The 7663-nt window shown below is 47.2% G+C and overlaps 1 long non-coding RNA gene across 1 annotated transcript; it reads right to left on the bottom strand.

Annotated features, from left to right (window-relative positions):
- Positions 1 to 3266: 3266 nt before the first annotated feature.
- Positions 3267 to 4418, bottom strand: LOC145129534 (uncharacterized). The gene is made up of 3 exons (XR_013717533.1): positions 4349 to 4418; positions 3629 to 3679; positions 3267 to 3331 (listed from the first exon to the last, which is right to left on the bottom strand). It is a non-coding gene; the product is annotated as an uncharacterized LOC145129534 (long non-coding RNA).
- Positions 4419 to 7663: the final 3245 nt, after the last annotated feature.

Here is a 7663-nt window from a genome sequence, read left to right as displayed (position 1 = left end):
TGCCTGACAATATACTATTTGATTCCGGAGCCAACTCCTCCTTTGTGTCACATAAATTTGGTGGGAAACTAGCATTGCCTGTAGAAAAACTTGATAATGCCCCAATTGTGGAAGTTGCCAGTGGCAAGTTCGTACCTGTTAGTAAGCGTATTAGGAACATCGTCATCAACCTAAACGGAAACGAATTCCACGAAGAGCTATTACCCATAGAGTTGAACGGTTTCGATATCGTTTTGGGTATGGATTGGCTTAGCGCCAACGATGCTGAGATTCAATGCCGAAAGAAGATAGTAAGGGTAAACCCACCCGGAAAAGAGTCATTTATGGTGTACGGGGACAAACGCTGAGTAAATTCTGGAATCATCTCCCTGATGAAAGCCAGAAAATGTTTGTCCAAGGGATGTGCATCACACTTGGCATTCGTAATCGATGCTAAAAAGGAAAAGAAAGAGGTGCAGAATATACCGGTCGTGTGTGATTATTCGGAAGTCTTTCCCGAAGATCTTCCCCGATTACCACCTGATAGACAAGTGGAGTTTCGGATAGACTTGTTACCAGGTACAACATCGATAGCAAAGGAACCTTACCGATTGGCACCGACGGAGATGAAGGAGCTCATGACACAACTTCAGGAATTGTTGGAAAACGGTTTCATTCGACTTAGTTCATCACCCTGGGGAGCTCCGGTGCTATTTGTGAAGAAGAAATACGGGAGCATGAGAATGTGCATAGACTACAGAGAGCTGAACAAGGCAACGGTAAAGAATAAGTACCCTTTGCCAATGATTGATGACCTATTCGATCAGCTACAAGGTTCGAGCTACTTCTCAAAGATCGATCTTAGGTCAGGGTATCATCAGCTGAAAGTGAGAGATCAGGATATTGAGAAGACTGCATTCAGAACGAGATATGGGCACTACGAGTTCTCAGGTATGTCGTTTGGACTAACCAACGCTCCAGCAGCATTCATGGATTCTGATGGAAGAAGCTCACAAGACCATGTACTCAATTCATCCCGATAGCACAAAAATGTATAGGGACCTAAAACCCTACTACTGGTGGCCGACGATGAAGCTCGATGTTGCGAAGTATGTGGTCGAGTGTGTGACATGTGCAAGAGTTAAGGCACAACATCAGAAACCGTTTGGGAGTTTAGAACCTTTACCTGTACCCATGGGTAAATGGGAAGACATCACCATGGATTTTGTGACTAAACTACTCAGAACGAAGAACGGTCACGACATGATTTGGGTGGTCGTGGATTGTTTCACGAAGAGTGCACACTTCATAGTAGCAAACGAGAAGTGGTCTATGGATAAGCTCGCAAATGTTTACGTGAAGGAAATTGTAAGACTTCACGGTGTTCCTCTAACAATTGTCTCAGATCGTGATAGTCCTTTCACGTCAAGGTTTTGGAGAAGTCTACAAGAGGAACTGGGTATGAAGTTGTGTCTAAGTACAGCTTACCATCCGCAGACTGATGGTCAGAGCGAAAGAACGATTCAAACGCTTGAAGATATGCTGAGAGCATGTACCCTTGAGTTCCAAGGTAACTGGGATGAGCACTTACCTTTGGTAGAGTTTTCCTACAACAATAGTTTCCACTCGAGCATAAAGATGGCACCCTATCAAGCTTTGTACGGACAGAAGTGTCGTACGCCGTCTTGCTGGCTTGAGGCTGGAGAAAAGCAGTTTATGGGCCCCGAGATAGTCCATGAGACTGCTTAAAAGTTTAAGGTAATTAGGGAAAGAATGTTAGCAGCTCAAGATCGTCAGAAGAGCTATGCTGACAAGAAAAGACAACCGATGACCTTCGAAGTTGGGGATTCGGTGTTGCTTAAAGTCTCACCGTGGAAGGGACTTATAAGATTCGGAAAACGAGGAAAGTTGAGTCCAAGGTTTATTGGACCATTCAAAGTTGTACAAAAGATTGGGAACCAAGCTTACAAGCTGATTGAAGAGCCCGAGGCAATTGTTGACCGTAAGACTAAGAAGTTATGACGCAAGATGGTCGACTTGGTGTTAGTCTGTTGGAAACATTCGAATGGGCCGAATCTCACTTGGGAAACAGAGAGTGACATGATGAGTCGCTATCCGCATCTGTTTGCTGATGCATGATTCCGGGACGGAATCATCCTAAGGGGGAGAGAATTGTAACGCCCGGGGATTCAGGGCTAAGCATTTTTAGACGATGTAATAGTCTAGGTCAACTATTATAACTCTTTTTGATGTAATAAAGATGAAATATTTGAGTATTATGTGAATTATGTGAATTTATATGCTTATTATTGATTTCTAAATGCATAATAAATAAGGAATAAAAATAAGCGTCAAAATTAAAATGTGAGATAAACCCGACATCTTTACATAAAGTTATAGTGGTCGAAACAAGGATTTCGTAGATATAAAGAACACCGAAATCCGAGTTATAACGAAGAAGTTATGACCCGTCGAAGTTTCACGACGGAACCGGCACTACACCGGGAAGCGTAAATAGTGAATTTACGATAGAGCGAATTTTAGCCTTAGCGATCTAAACGAAAGTCGTAGAATACGTTAAACCGAGAGCGTCCATAAAAAGAACGCCCAAATCTGACTTCGTATGAAGAAGTTATGATTTTTCGAAGTTTCGACTTAGTAGTGTACAGCCCGAAGTTCGAATATTAGATCGAGCGGTTTTTAGCCGACACAACCTAAACGAGAATCAAAGATCTCGAAAATAGTAGTGCATCGATAAAAAGATAGACGAAAACGGACGTCGGATGAAGAAGTTATGAATTTTTAACGGACCAATCCTGTCCCGACCTGTTAAAAATATAAATTTAAAATAAAGTCAAAATTAGCCGACGGAGTCTAAACGACAGTTGTAGAGTACATTCCCGCCTACGTGTGGATATAAAGAACGTCGAAAACAGAGCTCGTATGCGAAAGATACGAATTTTTAAAGTTTAGACTCGAATTTGCGAAGCCTGTTGCTCGATTGCTGACGTGGCAAGATCACATTCGTCGCTTGCGGCCCACGGTCTCGCTTCGGATGAAGAACATGCCACCCCTCGCTTACACCCTGCGTCCGAAGCTGGGTACGCCCGGCGTACTTGTCCTTATCTCTTCCGAGTCCGATGTGCGAGCCAGCTGGTGCGAGCTGGCATGTGACACCCCAATTTTTTAAACAATTTTTCACATTTTAAAAATATAATTTCATTCACAATAGTATAAAAATCTCATTGTATCACATAACACTCAAGAAAACATATCCCAAGATCACAAGTATAAAAAGCTCCTCATGTGTGTACTGATCATGCCGGCGCCTTCCCGCGATCCTCACTGGTACCTGAAACACATAACACAACACTGTAAGCATAAATGCTTAGTGAGTTCCCCAAAATACCACATGTAACACATATTAGCCACTCGAGGCTATAACTCTGTGGACCCTCCGGTCCTAACTCTGTGGACCCTCTGGTCCTAACTCTGTGAACCTTTCGGTTCTAACTCTGTAACTCTGGAATACACACAGCATATATCACATAGAAATAATGTAGTGCAACACATCACATACATAACATACAAGATACTCTATCACATAGCTCTATTACCACTCAAGGTAAAGTATAGTGAGAAGACTCACCTCGGGTGACTCGGTAAATCTCGAACTCTGAATTACTGCGCTAGCCTTCGCCTAATCACATAAATAATTACTCTAATTAATACAACTTCTAAAGGCTAGGTCAACCCCTCTCCATAAGTTCTCTAAGAAGGTCAAAAGACCAATCTGCCCCTCTAATGAGTCATAAGTCCAACCACTAACTAAACCCTAAAAGTCAACAAAAGTCAACGGTCAACATTGACCGGACTCGCCGAGTGCACTAGAGTGACTCGGCGAGTACATGCATGTACTCTTCGTCCCTGGTCCTCCCTGGACTAGCTGGTCAACCCGGTGCTCCATGGGTCGTCACAGGTTGCGAGTCGCGGGGCAACCCGACTCGACTCGGCGAGTTCCTCCCATGAAAACCCTCAAAAGATCTCTTGAGGTCAGATCTGCTTCACCAAACAGTAGATCCATCCTTTTAACACTCAAAAGTCACGTAAAGGTGCAACCTTTACGTGCATGCAACCCATATCAAGCCTCAAATGGAGAAATAACACTAGAAATGGCAACCTAGTCTCCAATCCTCCATGAATCAGCATAAAGCAGAGTGGGAAAGGTTCTCTGGACCTCTATGGGTCCAGATCTGATGTCATAATCCCAAAGTGGACCTCATACTCTCTAGATCTTCCATAAAATGAGGGTAAAAACCCTAAAAGCAAGAAATCCATCAATATAACACGAAATGGGAAAGGTTTATACCTCCAAAGATGATACCACAAGATGATTAGCTCAGATCCAGTCCCCTTCACGTTCTAGATGTGTGCTCCTATCTTCCTTCAAGCCAAACCACACAAAAAGATGAAGAAATAGCCTCCTTTTGCTCTCAACTCTCTTACTGCTCTCTCTAGGGTTCCTCTGGGGTGCGTTGGCCGCAAATGGAGGCCATAAAGGCCTTTAAATAGGGCTCAGGCCCCGAGGATTAGGGTTTCACTTAACAGCGCGGACTCGCCGAGTCCACGCATGGACTCGCCGAGTCCATTCATTTAATACAGTCAGCAAACGTCGTTCCTACTGGGCGAGTTTAAGCGTCTACTCGCCGAGTCCCTCTCTAATACTTAATAAAAATACATAAAATAAGATACCTGGGAATCCGGATGTTACAATTCTCCCCCACTAGAATCAGACTTCGCCCTCGAACTCCTACTCGACAAACAACTCCGGATGCTGCTCCCGCATCTCCAACTCCGGCTCCCAGGTCAGCTCGGACCCCTTCCGATGTTGCCACTAGACCTGCACCAGTGACACCTCCTTGTTCCTCATAACCTTGATCTTCCGATCCCGGATCACGATTCGTCTCTCCTCATAATTCAGGCTCGCATCCACCTGAATATCCTCCAGTGGTACCACCGCCGACTCGTCGGCTATACACTTCCTCAACTGGGACACGTGGAAGGTATTGTGAATCTGGCTCAACTCCACAGGTAGCTCCAGCCGATATGCTACCTTGCCCACCCTAGCGGTTACCCTGAACGGACCGATGTACCGGGGCCCCAACTTGCCCCTCTTCCTGAATCGGATCACTCCTTTCCAAGGAGATACCTTCAGGAGTAAGAAATCTCCCACCTGGAACTCAAGCTCGGATCGTCGCCTATCTGCGTAATTCTTCTGACGACTCTGAGCCGTCAATAACCTCTGTCTAACCTGTTGTATCTGCTCTGTCGTACGAAGCACTATCTCAGTGCTACCCATCACGCGCTGCCCTACCTCTCCCCAGCAAATGGGAGTCCGGCATCTCCTCCCGTATAACAACTCGAAGGGTGGCATGCCAATACTCGAATGGTGGTTGTTGCTATAAGAAAACTCAGCCAATGGCAGATACGTGTCCCAACTTCCCCCGAAGTCCAACATACATGCTCGGAGCATGTCCTCCAGCGTCTGAATCGTCCGCTCACTCTGTCCGTCTGTCTGGGGTGGTAAGCGGTATTGAAATGCAGCCTCGTGCCTAACTCCTCATGGAACTTCTTCCAGAACCTGGAAGTAAAACGTACATCTCGGTCGGACACAATCGAGATCGGTACTCCATGACGCGATACCACCTCCTTCACATACAACTCTGCCAGTCTCTTCGCAGAAGAGCTCTCACTGATCGCAAGAAAATGCACGCTCTTCGTCAGCCGGTCGACGATCACCCAAATTGCATCGACACCCCTCGCGGTCCTCGGCAATTTGGTGATGAAGTCCATGGAAATCTGTTCCCACTTCCACTGGGGAACCTCAAGCGGCTGCAACTTGCCATGCGGACGCTGGTGCTCGGCCTTAACCTTGCGACAGGTCAAGCACCTCTCGACAAACCACGCGACATCCCTCTTCATATAGGGCCACCAATAATCTTTCTTCAGGTCTAAATACATCTTCGTGGCCCCGGGATGGATCGAGAACCTCGATCTATGCGCCTCCTCCATCAGAATGGTACGTGCCCCACCTGCATACGACACCTAAATCCGACCCTGAAAGGTCATCAGCCCTCGACTATCGGTAACGAACTCGGACACCTGCCCGATCACCCGCTCCCTCTTGCGGTTCTCCGGTATCACGGCCTCTGCCTGGGCCTCCCGTATGGTGTCCAACACCGGAGTCATCACTGTCAATCTCATACAAGTGCCTCGAATCGGGGCACTCTCCGCCCTACAGCTCAGCGCATCAGCTACAACATTAGCTTTGCCCGGGTGGTACAGGATCTCACAATCATAATCCTTTACCACATCCAACCATCTCCTCTGTCGCATATTCAGGTTGGGTTGATCCATCAGATACTTCAAACTCTTATGGTCCGTGTATATGGTACACCGAACCCCATACAAGTAGTGACGCCAGATCTTGAGGGCGAACACCACTGCCCCCAACTCCAAATCGTGGGTGGGATATCTCGTCTCATGAGTCTTCAGCTGCCTCGATGCATACGCTATCACATGCCCCCTCTGCATAAGTACTGCACCCAACCCCGATATCGATGCGTCACAATACACCACAAAATCCTCCATCCCTTCCGGGAGGGTTAACACAGGGGCTTCGCATAATCTCTGGCGAAATGTCTCAAACGAGGTCTGCTGCTCCGGACCCCATGAAAAAGCAACACCCTTCCGGGTCAGCCTGGTGAGAGGCACGACGATCTTGGAGAAATCTCTGATAAACCTCCGATAGTAGCCGGCCAATCCCAGAAAACTCCTGATCTCAGTGGGAGATCTCGGAACCTCCCAACTCATAACCGCCTCAATCTTGGCCGGATCGACCAAAATCCCGTCCTGGTTGACGAGATGTCCCAAGAACTGGACCTCTCGCAACCAGAAATCACACTTGGAGAATTTGGCGTACAACCTATCCGATCTCAAAACCCCGAGAATCTCTCTCAGATGCTCCTCATGCTGCTCTCTAGATTTCAAATACACCAGTATATCGTCGATGAACACGATCACCGAACGATCCAACATCGGTCTACACACCCTGTTCATGAGATCCATGAACGCTGCCGGTGCATTGGTGAGCCCGAAAGGCATCACCACGAACTCGTAATGCCCATAACGAGTCCTGAACGCCGTCTTCTGGATGTCCTCATCACGTACTCTCATATGATGATATCCAGACCTCAGATCAATCTTGGAAAACCATGACGCTCCCTCCAACTGATCGAACAAATCGTCGATCCTCGGTAATGGGTAACGGTTCTTGACCGTTAGCTTGTTCAACTCCCGGTAATCAATGCACATCCGGTGTGAACCATACTTTTTCTTGACAAAAAGGATCGGCTCTCCCCAAGGGGAACTACTCGGTCTAATAAACCCCTTCCCCAGCAGCTCCTGAAGCTGCGAGGATAACTCCTGCATCTCTGGCAGCGCAAGGCGATAAGGCGCCTTGGCGATAGGCGCTGCTCCCGGAACCAAATCGATGCGGAACTCCACCTGCCTCTCGGGAGGCACACCCGGCAACTCCTCGGGAAAAACATCCGGGAACTCGCGCACAATCGGAACGTCATCAATCGAACTTGGCCTCCCAGCGACCACTCGTGTGTCCATCACA

This window comes from Lactuca virosa, chromosome 8 (genome assembly GCF_052849685.1).
Source record: "Lactuca virosa cultivar CGN04683 chromosome 8, Lactuca_virosa_CGN04683_v6, whole genome shotgun sequence".
Taxonomy (NCBI): domain Eukaryota; kingdom Viridiplantae; phylum Streptophyta; class Magnoliopsida; order Asterales; family Asteraceae; genus Lactuca; species Lactuca virosa.
The sequence above is the reverse complement of the archived record's forward strand: the minus strand, read 5'-3'. Positions and strand labels throughout refer to the sequence as shown.